Source organism: Chroicocephalus ridibundus, chromosome 1 (assembly GCF_963924245.1).
Source record: "Chroicocephalus ridibundus chromosome 1, bChrRid1.1, whole genome shotgun sequence".
In the NCBI taxonomy this organism is placed as follows: Eukaryota; Metazoa; Chordata; class Aves; order Charadriiformes; family Laridae; genus Chroicocephalus; species Chroicocephalus ridibundus.
The window spans coordinates 168,854,725-168,875,698 of record NC_086284.1 but is presented as its reverse complement, the minus strand read 5'-3'; the positions used below and the strand labels follow the sequence as shown (position 1 = coordinate 168,875,698).

Genomic DNA, 20,974 nt, shown 5'->3' with positions numbered 1-20,974 from the left:
TTCCAAATGAAATTCTCAGGTATCATTTTTTTTTTTCTCGCCCAATACCAGCACAGCCTTCCCGCCATAGGGTAAAATAACCGTGCGTTAAGATGCATTTTTCAAACATGAGCCTTTTTCGGAGAAACCGAAGCATAAACCATCATTCTGATCTCTATACACACTTCTGCTTTTCATCTCCCTTTTTTTTTTTTTTTTTTTTTTTTCTTTTTTAAACAACCGTAGCACTCAGCTCAACCGGCGTTCCTTAAATAACTGAAAGGACAAACAGCGGTGCCTTGAAGCCCAGACCTCGCTCGACAAGTTTTAGACCAGGGCACACGCATCGCGGCCAAGTTCAGAGACCGAAGCAAACGGAGGGTTCGCCGGGCGAGCGCTGACACTGCCCCCCGCCCCCCCGAAACCAGCGGCCGCAGCCCCTGCGCGCCCAGCCGCCTCTCCCCCGCCCGCAGCACACGCCGCGGATCCCCACTTTCCCCCCCATCCCCGAAATTCATCACCGCTCGCAAACGCAGAGCGGCGAGCACGCCGGGCCGGGCAGGCGGGGATGCCCGGGGCGCCTTCCTTCCTCCCCCGCCTCCCGCTACCCCACGACCAAGCCGGCCCGGTGAAAACTCACCGGCCGAGAGCACCGGCTCCGTCAGGCGGCTGAAACTCCGTCCGCCCCGCTGCCCACCGCTCCGCCGCCTCCCCGCCGACCCCCGCCCGCCCCGGGAAGCGCGGCGCCCCGCAGCGCCGCCGGGCGGGAGCCGCCGCCGCCGCCCGCCCCAGCGCCGGCGGAGGGAGCACCGGCGAGGCGAGGGCTGACATAATCCTGCGAAAGCGGCAACCGCAGGCGCCGCCGGCTCCCGCCCGCCCGCCCGCCCTCCCCGGGGTCCGCTATCGGCGCTTCCCCTCCCCGGGGCGGGGGGCCCGAGCCCTGTCCCCGTCCCCCGCCCCCCCGCTCCGGGCTGCACGGCGGGGTGGGGGCGGCGCCCGGTGGCCCCGTGCCCGGCCCCCCGTGCGCGCCCAGGGCTCGCCCAGCCCTCCCCTGCCCCCCGGTCTCACCTAGGAGCGGCGGCGGCGGCGGGCTGAGCTGCCGAGCCCGGCGGGGGCGGGGAGGGAGGGGAAGAGGGTGCGAGAGGGGGGGGTGCGGGGGGGGGGGGGGGAGCCCCGACGTCTGCTCCGCAGCCGCTACCCCTCCGCGCTGAGCATCTTCCCCGCGCCCCGCGGTGAGTCAGGCAGGGAGAGCGCCGCGGAGCCGCGCACACCGGAGCCCCCGCCGCCCTCCCCGTCCAGCCGCCGCCAAGCGCGCCCCCGCCGCCGCCCCCCCCCCTCCACCTCCCCCTTCCGCGGGAGCGCGCGCGCGCGGCCGCGCTGCCCGGCGAGGGGGGGGAGGGGAAGCGCGGAGCGGGGGCGCGCGCGCGCGCGCGCTCACCGCTGCTCGGTGCGGTGCCGGCGCTGCGGCGGGCGGGGAGCTGCCGCGGCGCCTCCCCCCTGCCCCCGCTGTTACTATGGATATGGGGATGTGGGGATACGGGCCCGGCCTCTCCTCCGCGCCCACCCGCGCAGGCAGCGCGGCGGGAGGGGTGTGGGGGGGGGCGCTCCCGCAGGGCGCAGTTTGCCCCCCTCCCCCCCGGGCCTGGCGGGGGCCGCCGTGCGGGGTGGCCGGGGCGTCTCGGGGGGCCGTGGGAGCCGCCAGCGAAACTCTGTCCCCGCTGGCAGCTGGCGAACACCTTCCCTGGCTCCCTCGGCAGAACCACTTTTCTTTCTTTTTTTTTTTTTTTTTTTTTTTTTAACACTAGTGTCTAAATAAATCTTAGCAGAGCTCGAATTCCTGCGTTAATACGAGCAAATAAGCATCCCACGGGATTGTTTACTTCAGTAACCGCATCCCATTAAGCAGCACCCGTGCTGTCTAATAAGGGAAATAAAATACAAAAGATAACGCCCCTGTAATTTAACTTTACAAAATGTCAGAGGACAGAGTTGCACTTTCGGTCCCCCACGGTGGCTCTTATCTCTCACTCCGCTTCCCCGAGGAAGTTATACACTTGATGGCTGAGCACATTATCTGACAAGCTCAGCCAGCGGAGGCTAGAAGAAACATTTTTTACCAAGTCAAAAATTTTTTTACTCTCTTACAGCAGGTAGAGTGATGGGGAGTGTACGGTTTTTAAGGCAGGATGCGTCTCTCTGGCCTGCTCCCAGCAGACCTATCCACGACACCGGCCGGTGAGGTGCTCCGGGCCCCCTGGTTCTGCCTTTGGAGCTACCAAGCCCCAAGGAGAACCAGCTTTTCCATCTTCTGCAGAATAAAAGGCTTAATAAAAAAAAGGGAAAGAAAAATTAAGAGTGTCACCCTCTGGGCACGGTTTTACACAGCCAATTCACAGTGATGAAATGCACGGTGATTTTCAGCCTCTGCAAGAGGAAGAACACGGACGAATAAAAGTAGAAGTTGCAGACCCGGTACACTGGCGAGGCAAACTTTCCAAGCGCACATACAAGTCCGCAGTCTAAATTTCTCAGAGGCCTCACATTGACTAATGGTAGAAACCTAATTCCCTAGCCCTTTTGTTTGGCATGTCCTACTGCACGCGCTTATATAGAACTTGAAGCATAGATGGCTTTGTGCGCCAGAATAAATCCTATTTGAGGCTCTTTTGAGTGTACGTCCCTCAGAGCTTTAATTAGGTCTTAAACTAGTGCTAAGCTGCATCTTTTCGAAAGCAGACCTTTCAAGAAGTAAGCGATCACAGTAATAAACGGTTGGCTTGGTTATAAAGGGGGTTGGTAACACCCCTTTTCTCCAGCCAGCACTGCAGGGGACGTGCACAGTGTCACCGAGCCCAGCGACGTGCAACGGGTCGGCTGCACGGACTCAACTCAGCCCCAGTGGTTGAACGGGGTGGTACGAGTGCGAGTAAAGGCAGCGGAGTAAGTTTTCCTGTGAATCACTAAGAGCCACCGTTGATTATTTAAGAGTTGAAAGGAATGCTGGAAGTAGCAAGCTACATAAAGATAGTTTTCTACATCACAACTGATTTCAGTTAATTAGTTCTGCCAAATTAATGTCGGGGAACCCTAAGCGTTAATTCAAAAGCACATCTTAGGATGAGGTTTGGATGGTTGCTTTGATTTGAACCGAATACTCCCTGCTTCTTCCTACAGCTCCAGCTTTTCAATAACATCTTATAGACGCAGTCTGGTGTTTATATAGATCTGATGTAGCCCATATGGAGAAGGACTGAACAGAATACAAAAGTTTAGTTTCATCCTGAGAAAACATAAACATTTTGCAGCGTTTCCTGAATAGAATTCCAAAGATTTAGACTGTAAATATGAAAATGACCATTTCAAAACATTTCTTTCGCATCTTTTCGAAACATGTTAATGCAGTATAAAATATTACATCTAAGCTGTCGTTTTTCTTCTGATATGAACAGATCTTTTCAAAGCAGACATTTTGGCAGTGTTTCCTTAAAACGTCTAATGATGGTTATGGATTTGTCTACAGTTTTACAATACCTTCGATCTCCACATTTCTAGCCCTTCAGCTAAGAAGACTTTCTACACAGTTCCAAATCACTTTGTCCGGGATTTTGCAATCTGCATTCGTAAATTGAAATCAGATCTTTAGGATAGGTGGGATGTGATCCATTAACAGCTTTCCGAGTTAGGAGCAATACTTTAATGGAATTGCTAAGCCAGAGGAGGAACAAGTTAAGGGTGTCGGCGTGAGCCCGATGAGATGATGGCGGAGCGTGGTAGAAGTGCCAGCCGGTTTCTATACCTGCCATAAACTTCATTACTCCCATTGATTGTAACATATTGCAGACTGGAGCAGCTCTGCATGAAGGAAGCAAGCGTGTAACAACTAGCAAGACCTAGGAAAGGATGAAGCTTTCTAGCAAGACGGTGAAAGAAAAGGGCATTTTTTGAAATTTGGAAGCTCGGTGAGGAGGCAAACGTGAACCCAGACTGTTGTACTGTTTTGACAGGGAAGATCTGCATGATTTCAGCACGAGGTACATCTCCCATTCAGTCACGCTCACCTTCATCTTGCCTTTCCAGCCAGCAGCTCTTTCTCTAAGCTCTGACCGCCTGTAGCTGAGTGGGCGTCGTGGCTGTGTCAGCGGTGAGTGAGACATCGGCACCTGCACGCTGTCGTCAGCTGAGACAGTTGTACCTGATGCTCTCACCCTGCTCTTGTTTTGGAATGGAAGAGAAGGTTGGCTGCCCTGTCTCCTGACAGGAGCGGATACGTAAAGATAAAAAATGAATGAAGCGCTGGACCATTCACCTCTGTCGTAGCAGGGATGTACGTTAGGATGCTTCGCAGTCTGTTCTGTCAGGGAGATCTGTTACTACAAAGAGAAAAAATTTTGCCTCCCTCATGGCCATGAAGGGGCATTTCGTCAGTTAGCTTTCTTGTGGAAGTCACAGGTTGGGCAGCAATGGGGTGTGAGAAGCGGGGACTGCTGACAGGCTGCACCTCTGGTTGGAGGGCTGTGTGGGCCCCTGTGTGTTTCAATAAGTGTGGGGAATGTCTGTTCCTGAAGGCGGATTAACCACTTATTTTAGTACTGGGGATCTAGCTAGAAGGGACAAGGATCCATTTAATGAATTTTAGCAAGTATTTTTCAAAGCTCCAAAATCTTAAGTACGTAGATCAGAAATAGAATTTTCCTTTCCTAAAAATTCCCTGTGCTTTTCATTGAACTGATCAGCAAAGTATGCTGATGGGCCGAACACAGTGACCAGAGCTTAGTCCAACACTTAATTTATCTGTAGATCTGTAGTTCACAATAAGGAGCTGCTCTGATGGCCACGATTCTTCTTACAAAGAATTAGGCAGCTTGCTTTCTCTTTTACAGCAATGGGACAATACTGTCAAATTGTCTGCTCTTGTGAATGGCTTTAGAATTTTTTGGTTGCCATTATAGATTCCTGCAAGCTTCATCCATTGCAGTGGATTTGTGGACCTGGTTCTCTTAGCTGATGTGATGCGAGAGGGAAGCTCCTAAATTCTAGAAGCTGGGGAACAGCAGACACCATGTGATTCTCCTAACCTGGTAGTGGCTTGGGCTGAGCAACAGTGATTCAACTAGGGTGTGTTTGGTAATTTCATATGAGCAGGGTTAGTTGTTAACTAGCCTCATGAGAAAAGACTACCATTATACTATTTGTCTGAACCAAAAAAAAAAATAATCTGACCAGTAGGGTAGTAAGATGAGGAAGTCTCCATTCCTAGAGAATGGCTAGGACTGGATCAGGTTTCCTATACATGTATCCATATGTTCCTTAAAATCAGGTACTTTGTGGCATTTCTCATTATTGTGGAAACCACTTGGGAGGCAGAAACATTCATGACCACAGACTCTAGAGCTGAGTCACCTCCATGAGAAAGTAACAGAAATGGCTTATACAAATGAGATTCCAGACGCCAGAAGGTTAGATTATTTCTGGAATAGAAACGTCTTAATCTATAGCAAAAAAAGACCATTTTAAATAAAGAAACCAGTTATCACATCCATAGAGTTAATTACATCCTAGATTTCCCAGGCTCAAACCATGAGTAAGTATCACCACACTGTTCTTCGATGAACAAGTCAAAATAGACAAAAGGGCCCCTAGCAGTTATTTTTCCTACTGACAAACTATGTTACACATATTTTCAGGGAAAACGAAATCTGTTGGAACAAAGGGAGGAAGTTTGTTTTCTACTTAAAATTCATTGTTAATAAGCACTTAGTTAGCTTCATACTGGGAATTTTTAGTTGTAAAAAATTATTGTCCTTAAGCAATAAAGTTTATTTCTGAAAACAAGTTGAAGGAGCTTCTTTTTAGTAAAATTTAAAAATATTATATCCTGATTGTTCAAATAATTTCTCCAAAAGTTTGTGCTACTTTTTTTTTTTTGTGTCTTTCAACAGAGCTGAAAAGCTGCGTTATAATCACTTGACTCTTTATTAGAGATTAGTGTTTGCTAATTTGAACTGCTTTGCTGATATCCGTACCCTTACTGGTTGATACTCTATCAAGGGATCTAGAAAGCCAGAGCAAGATAGAATTAATTCTTGTTTGCAAGTAGGGAAGTGATCTTTAATAAAAAGCAAGATAAAACGACTCAAAATATTTAACAGGACTGCTTTCACAATCCTTTCCCAGAGCCAAATACATTGATTCTGAATTTCCTGAATAGGGACTGAGCAGACTGAGTCCATACCATAGGTTATTATAAGTACACATAAACATAATACCATTCAGATATTGAGGTAAAATAATTGTTTAAGTATGTATGCTGAGGAAGCAAAATCGTATTGTGAATCCAACAGATAAACAAAAAATGTATTAGAAAGGTTTACTAGTAAATTATACTTGTCAAAATGAGATGCCCAAAGACCCTGTAGATGGCTGAGGGTGAGTGTACAGGTGAAGGGACGCAGGGGAGAGGGAGAGCTGCAACCAGGAGTCACAGATGTCTGTTATTTGAGTTATGTGCTATGCATGCTCCTTAAAGAAAGTTAAGCATGCAATGAAGACTATGCACCTGGTAAAATATACGTACATAATTCTCATGATATCTAACTCGACAGAGACCGTAACACTTCCAACAGCGCTGTAACAAATCAAGAAAAAAGGAATACACTAACTGAAAATAGAGGAAGAACTTGTGTTGGCTTGGGTAAGAAGCAGGGACTTAAGTTTGAAGTGGAGAAGAGAAAGGAAGCTGTCATCTTTTGAACACAGAAAGTTAACAGAACGCTGTTTTAAGCAGGGAAGTCTCATGGGGAATTTACCGCCAGTCCTGCAAGCTGGCTTTATTTTCAGCTCTGGGTCAGCACTCAGAGGATGGGATCTTGCTGTATAGGACAAACACTTCTGATAACTTAGATATCCTAGAGGAGAAAACTTAAGAACTAGAAAGAAATATAGCTATTATACTAAAACCAGAGTTGTCTTTATACAATTCTTTTAAGTCTAATCTCAGAAGCTCAAGTGCCTATGTTTCAGAATAATGCAGAATTAATTTTGATTTTTATTCTTAAAATTGTCCCATGTTGGAGAGAAGTCCAAAGAAGCTGACAAGTTTGGGCTGTACAGACTCTTTGAAAATAGGAAGTCCAAATAAAGTTGTGCGGGCATGCAGTCATCATGGGACCCATACCCACGGAGATAACTGGGGCTACCATCTGAAACCGCTGGAGTCTCTGCAGGGGCTAGTGCTGCGGTGTGCTGGGGTCTGGGGAGGAATTCTCACTGGCAAACACAGATGATGCTCTTTTTTTTCCAGGACAACCTCACGGGCATATAAAGAAATTAAACATCAAAGAAGAGATTTAATATCTGAAGATCACCTGAATGGGCAAATAGAGATGTCTCATTCATACAGGCTCATGCAACATCTGGTTCTTGCTTGCTGAGAAGTAGCTAGTGCCCGCGTGCCAAAGGAGTGGGGTAGCTACCAACCACCTTAATCTGCCTTTGAATAAGGTGTCAAGAAATGAGCTGGGTAATTACTGATGGTGGTGGTGGTTATAAACGTGGAATATTTGTAAAGCCAGTTTATCTGAGAGCAGAAGACGGCACAAGGGAGTTCCTGAGGTAGTACACGTTGGAGGCTTTTCAGTTTTGTTTATTTCACTAAAAAGACCCCAGAAGTGAGGAGACATTGCAACCCAAACTGATGCAAAAAAGATACAAAAATAGTTTCTAAAAGACTGTATAGAATCTAGTTTGAAGAGTCTTTAATTTTCTATATGGAATATCCATATGAGTATAAAGTATAATCTCGTTTCAAGTACGTTAATGATTCTTGAAATCTTTAAAAGAAGCAAAGAAATTCAGAAGTACATAGATCCATTTTATTCTCGTGACCACAATGATTATTCTCCCTTTGACTAGCTAGAAAAGAAAATAAAGAGATGAGTGAACAGATACAATCTAATGTGTGATCAGAAAGCAAAGCAATGAAAAAGAGTGAAAACCTATTGTTAATCCTGACTAAGAAATGTATAAAGTGGAATATCATCTCAGAATTGTTGAACAGAATACTTGCTTACGAGTAAACAGATGACTAAACAGGGACCCATGAAGTGAATGTATGTATGTGAATGTTAGTGTGCATGTTTTTACTGGGAGAAGGGAAGCAATAATGGAGCATTGAACTGAAGTAAGGAGACACCTGGAAAAAGAAAGCATAAAAAAATAAAAATTGTTTTGTTCCTTTTTTTTTTCCCCCGTAAATGTACTATTTTAAAAAATTTTACATCACAGAGGAAGGAATAAATGGTTCACAAAGAGTTAGAGAGGGGCAGCTAGTTGAGAAAATTAATGTGCTGGACAGTATAGTTAGTCCAAAAATACCATAAAGATGATCAGCTTTGAAGAGAAAGGAAACTTTCCTTGACTTAAGAAATGCATACATATGCATGCAGAATGTGTATGAACACTAAATTCATGTCTTCAAATGTCTATTTAATGTCACTGTAAGATGCATACGCATGTTTAAAAAAATCTAAATACTAAATATTGGTATTGGTGTCAAAGGCCATGCTGCAAATAATTACCGTATTGTAATGGCGGCCATAACATATTGTCACTATTCAAATATTAGATACAAATAGTCTATTTCTGAGATTCTGCAATGTAAAATTTTTCAATATATTATTAACAGATTGATAGATGGATTATAAAGTAGAACAATAGAAAAAAGTCAAAAGAGAATCAAAAGATACACAGTATCATTACTAAGTAGCCTATGTGGATATCCTAATTTATTGATAGATGCAATTTCTTCATAATTAACAAGTTCGACTAAAAATGCTGAATTTTCATTTGGAAAATCTAGTCAAAGCACTTCTTCCTGGAATGGTGTGTTTTGAGTAAGTAAAACAAAAATAATATTCCATTTAAATAACTTTTTCTTTTTCCAAGTAAAAAAACCCCACATTGACTGTCTTTCCAAATCAGTGACTTTCTCACAGGATCTATAATTAAGATTTCTACGTTTTCCCAGAAGGGCAGAGTCCCTCGAGGTCTGTCTTTCACTACAGTATGAGATTCCTTCTGAACAAGCATCATGGTGAAATCAGAGAAGTCACTAGACTATGGACTATTATGAAAGATGTCTATGAAGACTGATCCGACATGAAAATGAATGCAATAGGCTTATAAACTACAATGTTACTGTTTTGTTTTGACTGAAAATTCAAAACAAACATCTGGCTATGTCCAAATTAAACTTTTTTTCAGAATATTTTCTCCATTAAATAATTTGTGATTTCAGTTTCTTGCCAGGAATCGGAGTTAAAAGAAATTTTAAAGTTATAGAATATTCACTGGATGAAAACAATCTTTATTTTTATCATTTTAAGAGAAAAGCCTATTCAAATTTTAGGAAGCAATCAAAGACAAAACATACGTTGTAAAAATACAAACCCACATTAATGATTCAGAAAATTCCTATCTTTTAAGGTCAGAAGGGATCGCTACATAACAACTGCAGAGCCAAGGTACAATGACCTTTAATTCTCTCCCCAGGATCAAACATAAATTGATCTTATGTTAATATTCCACACTACTGCAAAAAGAGAGAAACATGTATTTTTCTGTATTAAGGTACTGGAATGTCATACCGTAAGACAATTTATGGCAAAGGGGATGATCTAAGGAGCCTGCCTCCCATCCTGGGAACACCTGAATGCAAGAAGGGCGATAATATACACACCCCTCCTGGGCTCCAGAACAACATCAGCTCTTGCTGTTCTGTGGTTACACCTGACTGATATGAGTAAACCAGGGGAAAGAATTTCAGGACTCCCCCGGCTGCTGCCTCTCTTAACATCACTCTTAATTTTCCCCTTAAATTGGCCTTTTCCTCTTCCTTGTTTGTAAGGTTCGCTTCAGGCTCAGCTCTTATTTTTCATTCTCTCTGGAAAAGCACAACCCAAATACTGAGCAAGATGGCTATGCAGTACTCGACAGTGATTAAAGATCAGAGAATTGTCTAGGGACACAGTATTTAAAAGGATGCGCTTTGGCCAAGGAAGCTGGGTAGACCGCAACTGAACGGAGATGTTCGGGAAACAAGATCTGTGTGGGATTATAGACTTAAGCAGGTGCCATCCGGAGGAAAATGACATAACAGGAACTGTCTACAAATAATTAAAGGCATGTCATAAAGTAGGCCATTTTTTGGATTAATCAAAGAAGACCGAGGAACTTATTTAACGTGTAGAAGGGAAAATTTAGGTTACGCATTAGGAAAGACTGTATAATACCTGAACAAACAAGAGTTCATATACAAAACAGACTGTGCCATCACTAGCTTAAAGTGAAAAACTGTTCAAGAAGTCTTTTATTTCTTGGTGTGATTTAGAAATAATTAAATAAACACCGGGCTTTATAAGAGAAAGTATCAGGTGACCCCTAGAGGTCATCTCAAGCCCAAGCAACCCTATAACTACAATAACCGATGGCTTTTGTTAAAAGGCAACAAAAAGGTGAGAATACACCTTTGTATTGTATACAATTATACTCTATTTTAACCACCCTCTATGTACTTCAGACATTTACCATTATGTATGCAAACCATTCATTTTCATAAATGCTTTGCTTCAAATAGGTACATTAAGGATGTTAGTGTAACTTTACAATATAAACATAAAATGCTGACTTATAGGCATGAGTGAATGAAAAGCAGTCTGAAAAGCCGGATTATGAAAGAATACGTTTGGTTTTGTAAATAACAACTTTTGCAAGGCTGTACAAATTAAATATAAATTCCTATAACATTGAATTGTGCATGATCGCGACCACTTAGTCCCCTATCTTGTAATACGCATTGTGGGGAGACAATCACCCCCAGCATGCTGCAAAGTCCAGTCCCTGGCAACTGGCATTGGATGTTGCATATTTTCATCCATTAAAGAAGATTTCTCAGAAATGGCTTTTTTTTCCTCTTCCATTTCATATTCTTTTCTTTGGAGAGCTTACGAATTTCTTTCACATTTCTAATGAGCTTTTGTGGACAATGGGAATACGCTGTTTTCATTTTAAATGCTGCCTGTTCCTCCCAAATATGTATTAGTCAGTGACAATTTTAGCAATCACATTTTTGTCAAGGTAGAATCTTGTAGATGCTTCAACTCATTATTTTTAAATAGCATTCATAATTACCCATTCAAATTATTTCTTGAATTTGGCATAGTATTAACTACGAAGGCCAGAAGGGATGTTAATTAGCTGTTAATTAAATCTAAGGTCTGATAGTTGTTATGAATATGGTTCCAGCATTACATCATCGCTCCATGGTGCACATGTCAATAGGAACGTAGAAAGGGCCCCAAAGACAAAAATCTGTCAGGAGGTGAAGGTGGGACACAATTCTCTATCCGTTCATTCGTGATAGACATGACATGATCTGGACAGATCAGAGGGTGGAGTTTTTAGAAAATGGATTTGACTGCCTGGAAGGAGCCAAAAGCAAGTCAGGCAGGTCAATTCAGATTTTTGTTATCAAATTCAGCTAGGTGATAAAGTATCCTCCCCCAACTTAGACAGAAAACAGGAGTTTAGCTGGGTGTACAACTTAGCTTGATTTGCCTGTTTTATGCAAGTTTTTAATGGTAACAGTATGTATATTAATGTCACGAGTACATAACAAACTGCAAACTCCAAGTATAAGCACAGAAACATGTAACTCTCTGGTAATCCATCTTTCTGGGCAGTTCAGTTTGAAAGATTTTTGGCCCAACAGCCTGAAATCTACCCACACCTTTGCAGTCCAATACAGCCTCACCTACAGCACTCAAAGGGGTTTAAATTTCTTTTCGTACAAGTTTTCCTCAGCCATTCTATTGCTTTCATGTTGTTTCAGGCAGAGTGGAGCAAAATACCAGTAAACTTGAGCCTGCTCCTGAATGGATATTGGTTTTGTTATACTTAACCAAATCTGGACATGCTAGAAAGAAACTCTGCTTAATTTTTTTGGTTTTCCCTCAGGAGTGCATGATTTTGATAGTTATTTTTTCATTAGAGTATGGGAAGATTCACTGGTTACAATTCTCATCTTCACCTATGAATCTGTAATAGCAACGGCACGTGGCGATAATGAAACTAGAGCTTTCAGGGTGTCAGAAAAGATAGCTCTGGGATAATTCAGCATTTTGAAGTTGTTTTCCAGTCTGCAGCGTGAAACCAATCTGCTTTTGTTTTCCATTGATACGGGCATTTTTGTTGTTGATAAATAAATATAACGCATATAACCTTTTGCAGCATCGAAATAATGGATATACCAACTGGTATTTACTCAAGTAAAGCACCGTGTCTTATCAAGTAAATGATATCTTTTAGAGGCCAAATCACTAAAGCCAATTATAACATGAAATAAATTTCAACAAGTAACCTAACAAAAGACAATCTTAAATAAACGTACTGAGCTCAAATAGGAAATCCTAATGACATTTGTAACACTTTCAAATTTTGAACTGTTTTTTTCTCTTTCTTTTTTCACAGTACCTTAAAATTTTGCCACATGCACTCCACTACAGATCTCAGCAAAGAAAGGATAATGGAATTACAGAACAGATAAAATTAACCTTTACCAATCTGGAGTGTAGCATAGTGATTAAAGCAAGTGGGCCACGCCACTGGAGCAACCAACCACAACTGTAAAATTATCCAAAAGCAAAACACTTTTCTTAAGTCTGAGCCTAGAGAGGAACAGAGCCTTCCTGGATAAAAATAGTGTGGAAAAAATATGCTAATAGCTTGGTAAAGATGCTCAATCTGGTTTTGGTAGACAATTAAGGTGAAGGAAACCACTTATTTTCATTTTAGCTTTTCTTATAGAAGTCACTGCTCTCTTGGGATTTATTTAGAAATTAATTCAGCTTTACTATTTTTGTATACCATTTTATAAAACCACAAACTGTTGCATTATCTGTAATTATTTTTTTCTACCTGCTGTTGCATAACCAATAGTGGATAAATCATCGTCTCTAAATTTTCTCTCCCTTGTGTTAGCAGCAGCTGAAATAGTGATTAGTGGAATGAAATATCATATATATTACTGGGTGAAAACTTACGTTAAATTCTGCCACTGATATGCTCCGGCTTAACTAGAATAGCTGGTTTCCAGAATTACGGTTCTCCTGGGAAAAAGTAACTTTTGCTGGTATTTTTGAAATATAAAATAAAGTATATTCCCTTACCTCTTTTAGCAGAATGGAAGCCCAGTAATCTCTCAAACTTGAAAAAATTATTTGCTGCTCCATATTTTTCATATTCCAGGACAAAACTTAAGTTCCTTTTCCACCTTTCCCTGGATTCTTTGTTATCTGCATTACAGTACTATCTAGTGGCAGACTTCACATATTTCTCTAGCTAAGCCTATCGCCAAACATGCAAAAAAACCCCCCAAATCTGTAACCAAATAAAGTAGCCTTGTGGATTTCAGTGACACTACAAGTATATTTTTGGTTACATGCTTATCTAATGTATTGGCTAAAAAAGAAACAAAGGAAAAAAAAGGACGACAGCATCAGTGTAGGAGTCTATCTTAAAAATACGGGGCCAGCAAGGGATACTCTAAATTAGGTCTTAAGCAGTGACAGCAGCAGCAAAGGCTAATAACATTGCCTGACTCTAAGATCTGAGCAAAGAGTTGCCAAGAGCAAGAAGTCCAGGCTGGGGCCAGGGTGGTATTCATGAAGCAGAAGATTGCCTTTCTGGCAAGAAAGTAATTCAGTTAGAGAAAGAGAGAGAAATTGGATGATTTTCATGGAAATACTTTGGTTTATCAGGTTTGCTAAACAAAAGCAATCACAAGAAATATTTACTATTCTTATTCTCCAGGCAAGACTGCTGAGTAAAAAATACTTCAGATCATTAACTAATTGCTGCTGTGGTTCTCCAATGAAGGCCATTTTTGAGATACAGGAAGAAAATCTTCCACCAAGAAGGAACTCGCAGTAAGAACTTCCCCTGAAAAAGAAGTTCCTGATCCTGATGGAAAGACTAGATCAATAAGATAGCTGAAGTACTACTGTAAGACATTTTGGATATGTTAAATGTCAAGGAACTCCCTACCACATCTAAATGAGTGTTGACTGAGCATCATTTTCTTACAGTCAAGTCAGCTGTTCAACCCTTTTGTCTGTCTATGGTGAAACGTCACGCAGCTTGTAAGTATCTGAACATGGTTGGTCCTGGAAATAGTGACTCAGCCTGAAGTCACAATCGCATATTTCTTAAGACTACGGAGCATAGATTTAATGGCACAAAGCCTCCACTAAAACCACGAGTGTCAAAGTCATTAGAAAACAGCTAATGTCAACTTGATACACAACAGACTTTTTCAAGATCCTTGCCTCTGTTTTTGTAGGAACTTCTGGATATCAGGGAATCAAGAATTCCCTTCTGAATATCAGGGAAAAGGGTGCTGAGACTGTCCAAGCTGACAGTCTACACACTGCTGCAGCACGCATAAGGACATTTCACAGTTCAGAACAAAAATTTTCTTTTTTTTTTTTTTTTAATATATTATATTTCCCCCCCCCCCCGGGTTCCCTCCCTTACAGAGCAGCTGTCCCTTGCTGCCCCTCTGACAAAAACAAGAAGCTGAGAAATGTATCACACGTTTTCTGGGTAATATTTACCCTCCTGATAGACCTCTAAACATTTCTGAAAATCCCCATGTGTTCAAAACTGACCATATAGGATGAAAATGTTGAAGCATTTTGTATTTTTAGAGATTATTGCAGGTTACAGTCTGCTGGAGTCGTAGTTAAACAGCTTTTAAATTTATCACTTGGATTGTGCAGTTGTCAGATCTTAATAATTGCAGTCCTCTTTATTGTGATGGATCTCCTGTTAGGAAAACCCATAACACTGCACACAATGCTTCTGGTGGTTTAATGAATGGTGCTTTTTCTTGTGAGTAAATAAAAAATTAGTAGACAAACCACAGGCCATATTATATAAACATTATACCTAATTACTTGCCGTTGTAAGGGGAAAAATACTTTTTAAAAGTTCCCCAGAAAACAGATAAATTTTGCTGACTCTTATTTTGAATAATTTGCTTCACTTTATTCAATAAATTACCTAAATTGTGTAATTCTCATACTTTTTTCATTTGATACATCACTAACTCTTTGATCATTATCAATTTCTTTTTCCTGTTACTTTCCTGTCTTGTTCTGCCTATTCGCCACATTTATTTTCTGCATCTTGCATTCTCTGATCTGCACTCAAAACTTCTTTAAAAAACTATTTTAATTAAAAAAAATCAGTTTGCGGTAATGTTAAAATACATACGAAATGAGTATATTCCAGATAATTGAATAAAACACTTGATCTTAATTACAAGTTAGAATTTATGAAAGTTCCTAATGAGATATCAAGGAGTTTGGTGAAAATATACTAATATTTTACTGCTCCCACTAATATACTAAGATTTTCATTATTACATTTATCTAGAAGCATTTTAGTAAAGGAATACGTACACTTACAGGCAGTTATTCTATCATCCTAAAGGGTTTGAGATTAAATTTCAGTACTGATAAAATACAAAAATACGGCTAAAAAGATCAGAGCATCTAAATAAAAAAGGTTAGAGAAGAATCAGCATCAAGAGACTCTTCTCTACTGTTCTTCTTGGAATAACCACTGAAATAAACAGGACTAATTCTGTATGTGGTTGTAGGACAGAAGCTTAAGGTGGCGAAAAAGTACCAGCAGTAAAGGGCAAACTGAATACATATGAAAAATGTATTGTTGGGAACTCTGCATTAATCTGAAACGAGTTTTTATGACATCTTCCAAATTATTAGAAGGTTTAACCTCTTGGGAAATTTTCATTAGTACAAAAAAATGCCATCAGCCAGCTTCGCTTTTCCAGTCAGGGATTCCTCTCAAGAAACTCTGTGTAGCTGCTGGCTTTGATCTTTGTCCCATTATTTCAGTCTCACACATCCTCTCAGAGAGTCTGATAGTATCCACTTTATGATAAAAATAATTTAACTGCCAAATGAGAACTCCCCTGATAAATGTAGAGTTTCTGGATGTTATTAAAAACATGATAGAATGCAGTAAAAATTACAATAAAACACACCCTTTTAACATCAGAAATAAACAAGACAAATAGTATTACAAAAACAAGGATTAAAACCGGGGTCTGGGACAAAACAGCAATCATGGTAAATATGAGCAAGAGTTACAGTAACATCACCTTTGGAACAGTATCTCAAGATCTGGTATAAATTGGAAATGTGAAAAGGAGTTCGTTAACAGTGAGGAAGTCTGGCATCCAAGATGCTTCCACATCCAAGATAAAATCACATTCCCTCCTAAATTTCATGGTAGGAACCCTAAAAAGGTGATGGTCATGGAAGCCCAAATACCAGACCTTTGAGTTCCATAAATGAGTATCCCAAAGGGAGATTAGACTTTCAAATTAAGACATTTAAGAATCAAATTTTTCAAACTGGAATTGAACTTGCTTACATTTTTAGTACAAAAATCTTATAATAGGGAATCTTATTAGGTTTTCTTTTCTAAGGAACATCAGCATAACAATATATCCTCATAGGTAAGACTTGCTCATCTTTACAAGTCTAATTCCTGTCTGTCGTATAGTGCCACTGGCCAAAGAAAGTACTTTAGGGTTGTCTTACTGTATCTCTGTGTGGTAGTTTCTTCTGGTTATTGCTCTTGTGCTCTGCTGACACATCCCTATAACTTGTTTACTTTCCTAACCCCTGCGAGATATTGCATCAATGCCTTTTAGTTTCTATCTAACAGCAACATTGGAATTATTAATTTTTTTTATGACCAGTGTCCATATCCGTGACCATTTGAAGCATAATTTCTTTCGCCGTTTTCTGTTTTTGACATAAACATTTTGGACTTTGCTGCATTAAACTGATTCACGGAAGTTAGACCTGGAGAAAATCTTTATTAGTGTCCAATTAACTCTCTGCAAATACAAAGCTATTCCCTGTATTTTCTAGTTTTTGTCCAGTCTAGATTAAAAGGTTCCAAATGAGAAAGTTTCGTCTACTTCCACAACAGACTTATACATCGTGTCTCAATGATACTTTACCTCACCGACACTGAACTCTCAGGGTTTTTTTTTTCTTTTACTAATCTTATGCCTTTGCTGCCAGATATTCTTTTGTGAAGCAAATTCTTCTCCTTCTTTGGTATTTCAATCATTTGCAGCCAATTAAGTTACCGTTCATGTATCAAAAGTTACAAAAATATTCCCAAAATCTGTGCCCTTAGTTGAACCGGATCTATTTAATGCTTTATAATTGTTGTATTTAGTCTCTCAAGCCCAAGATTTACTTGCTCTGCTTCAGTTTTTGTTATTTCCCTGACAACGTTGTTCTCGTAATAAAGCTTGATATTGTTTTTGCATCCCATTTCTACAGAGGTGGTTCAAAGAAAGACAGCGCCCATCCTAGAGTCTAATAAAATTTTCAATTTGGTTTAAATAAAGCATTTACAAGGTTGAGTGAAACCGCCGTTTTATCAGATTGACTGGTAGATACAACGAAGTAAGGAACAAAAGACAAAACCTAACACCTAGCCAACCACTACAGCCATTGAGAATTACCACTGAACAAATTACAAAAGAACTACAGCAGGAGATAGACTATAAAGTGAATATAACCGGGTGCTTCCAGTGCAAACGGGTATGTTAGATCAGGAGCAGAAAGAAAGAAAGTAGACAACAATCCCTAATAAGTATGCTATCTACACTAGGATCATATAAATTCCTGATACTAATCCCTACAGTAGGAAAAACAGACATTTAAATGAAATCATATTGCATGGTGACTATTTGTTGAGGGTTTCCTGAACACAGAAGACTGAACCCTGTCATGGCTGTTCTCCTCAAAGTCCCATATTCATTTTTGTGTTCCCTTCCCTACCTTATTCCCGTTTCCTCTTCCCTGTTTTCCTTCCCCTTCCCCACAAACATTTTTCTTGGGAGCAAAGAGAGATTCTCTTTGCCCAAGTAAACTCTGGCTGCACAAAGGGCAAAGCAGAATATTTATGTCATTGTGAAATGGGGTGTTTTTAGTGTTCTGAAAAAGAAGGCAAGGAAGAGAATTGGAACAAATTAGGTAGATCAGTTGATAGCAATAATGAAGTTTAACAGACCGGTCTGAAACTGACAGTTATTTTTGACATGTAGTGGACAGTTGAGGAAAAGCAAATGAGGAAGGAAGTGCAGACCCAGCAATTTGCTACTTTGTGGTGCTCAATTACTACTCCCAGCTTCCTTCCTGCCAGAACAGGGAGGAATCATGCTGCTACGTATGGCAGAGGCTGTTGTTTGACAACGCCAAATGCAAATCCTGTTGCTATCTTCATATACCTAACGGGAGTGTATAGAGCAGATGTCACCTGACTCTTCTTGGAGGTGCCCAGTGACAGGATGAGGGGCCAACAGACACAGGTCGCAGCACTGAGAATAGTAGATAACAGAAAAAAAGATGTTCACAATGAGAGTAGAGAAATACCGATACGGTTACCCCAAGAAGCTGTTGAATCTCCATCCTTGGAGATATTTATACCTGACTGGAAAAAGCCCCGAGGAGGCTGATCTAACCTGGCTCTGCTTTGAGCAGGTGTTTGGCCCAGATGACTTCCAGAGCTCCCTCCCAACTTAAATTACTTGTGATCCTATGAAAGAAACAGGGCAGCAGAGGAAACCAAATAAAACCTGCAGATATTTTGTTGTTAACTATAAATAAAAAAAACAACCCAACCCTCTAGCTTCAGTGTTCACAGCTGGCATTTAGAAAAATGTCTGTATTTGAATGATGAATTTATACAAGCCAAGTTCTGCCCTCAGTTACCCAGGTACCTCCCCACTGGCTCCCTCCGACACTGGAACTTGTTTAAGCAGGATATAAATTAGTTTGGTAAACACCAAGTGCCACCAGGGTATTCTGGGATTTTTATATAGTGTCTTTTAATAAGTAAATGATTTGGGGTCAGACATTGATACATTTACTTAGAAGGATTTCAGTGACATTACCGCTTAAAGGGAAACTCGGCTCACCATAACCAAAGGCAGAAGGTAACTTTGAAAGGTTTTTCAAAATAGAAAAAATACAATTCAAGAAATTTGTCTTCTTTTTTAACTTCATGGAAAAATCGTGACAACTAGCAATCATGTTATTCTCAAATTGCCGTTCCTTGTAGTATTTGCAATTAGATGTGAGCATTATACAATATGTTTTTGTTTATTGTATTCCTATAATTTCTATATGAACATGTGAAGGTTTGCCTGTCAATAAGCTATAGAAAATCTCAAGCAAGCTGTAATGTGCAATAACAACTACCCCAGTTAAATGCCAAAATATTTGCCACATTGTATTGTTATTACACAATAATTAACGGAAATTAATGTAACTAATTTAAAATGTTATGCTTTCACTATAAATCACTCTGAGAATGGCTCCAGCACATTTCTAATCGCCACACTTCATCTTGTGAAAAGTGTGAAATGTATTACTTGGCCTGAGGCATTAAGGCAGGTATCCCTCAAGGGCTGGTGCCCAGATGGCAGGCAGGGTATTTGGATCTAAGCAGGGACCATGTCCAGGTCTCTTACGGAATGAAAACTCACTGCATTCAATACAACAAACCCCACAAATCCAAGGGATTTGCCTTTGTTGGTGACCTTTAGGCAAGTCCTGGATATGTCAGAATAAATTATTAAAAGCCAAATGCTCCTATCTGAATAGATAACTATGTTTTTTTCTCTCATTTCAGTAATGTATAGATTTCATATCAAATTTACTGTGATAATTCTACAAGTGTGTGTAATTCAAAATAATTTAATGGCAGTAAAGAAATTCGGCCAAAATACCTTGACTCTTACAGTCTCTATCCATGTGGAAACTAAGTAATACGATACTTTCAGCAGAAGGTACTCTTACTTAAATTATGATCATGCTTGTTCGCTGCTCTCTGCAAACTAGCGCTGGTCTACCTTTTCCCCAGTAAGGCTCAGAGGGTTGCTGGACTTTACTTCATCCCTTTTGAGTGACAGTAAAAAGCAGAAGTAATTCCTAAGTCCAAATACCTGTACCAACAATGAGCTGCCATTCAAATAAGATTTGTAACCTCCAGGTTGTACTCCTTCGCTTGACTTTTTCTTTATTTGATGGACTTAAATACTGAGGTAAACTGCTATTCGTAACTCTCAAACCTTAAAATCCAACCTGGAACTTCTTTTAAGTTCTCTATGCAAACATAGGTAGACTCGCTGCATCACTTTGCTTTTATTTCACATACTAATTTTTTTTCCATGTCACTTTTAGGGCTACAGGCTTTGTGAAATAAAATTTAAGTCCTGGAAAAGAAGAGCTGTTCAGAAGAAATACTAATTTAACCAATGACTATAAATACCTTAAAAATCAAACTGAAAATATCAATGCATCCAGTGGCACAAACTGACAAGCTATGTGAAATACAAGTTTAAAGGATGTTAGAAGTTATTTCTGATGTGTCCACTAGCATGCCACATTGACTGTATTTTTCAAACTACTACATGTAAAGTATTAATATTTTATTCTTCAGTGAATATAGTAATCAATGATAAACCACATATAATCATAAGCATTTGGCTTTTATGCTTCCAAATGCATAGGGAGTAACCAACACCCTTTACAACCCAAATAGATCCCATAAAGAGGAAGCAGTCAAAACAGTAGGACACATACTAAATGTGCCCTAAATTACTAAATACCAAGTAAACCAGATAATTTCCTACAGCTGAAAGCATTATCAGTTCCTCTCCACAATCTAGCAATCGCTTTTTTCTTGTTATCTGTCTTTTACAGTCCAAGCTTCAGCAGGGGCGGAATACCGCTCTCTGGGTTTATGCCTCTGAATGTGGTGACCCAAAGCAAGCCAGTGGGAGCCACAGGGACTTGGGAAATTGCTTAGCACTTTGTGG

At 40.7% G+C, this 20,974-nt stretch overlaps 1 protein-coding gene across 10 annotated transcripts in view; it reads right to left on the bottom strand.

The window, feature by feature from the left end:
• Positions 1–20,974, bottom strand: part of ANKS1B (ankyrin repeat and sterile alpha motif domain containing 1B) — a 448,571-nt gene that overhangs the window by 91,069 nt on the left and 336,528 nt on the right. Inside the window, exon 1 of one of the 10 annotated variants that reach the window (XM_063322732.1) lies at positions 1,048–1,281. The exons of 8 other annotated variants lie outside the window; for them this stretch is intronic. The gene's annotated coding sequence lies outside the window, so the exon portion shown is untranslated. Of the gene's footprint in view, positions 1–619; positions 764–1,047; positions 1,282–20,974 lie in introns of those variants that run through there. One more of the 10 variants, XM_063322731.1, reaches the window with a different exon arrangement.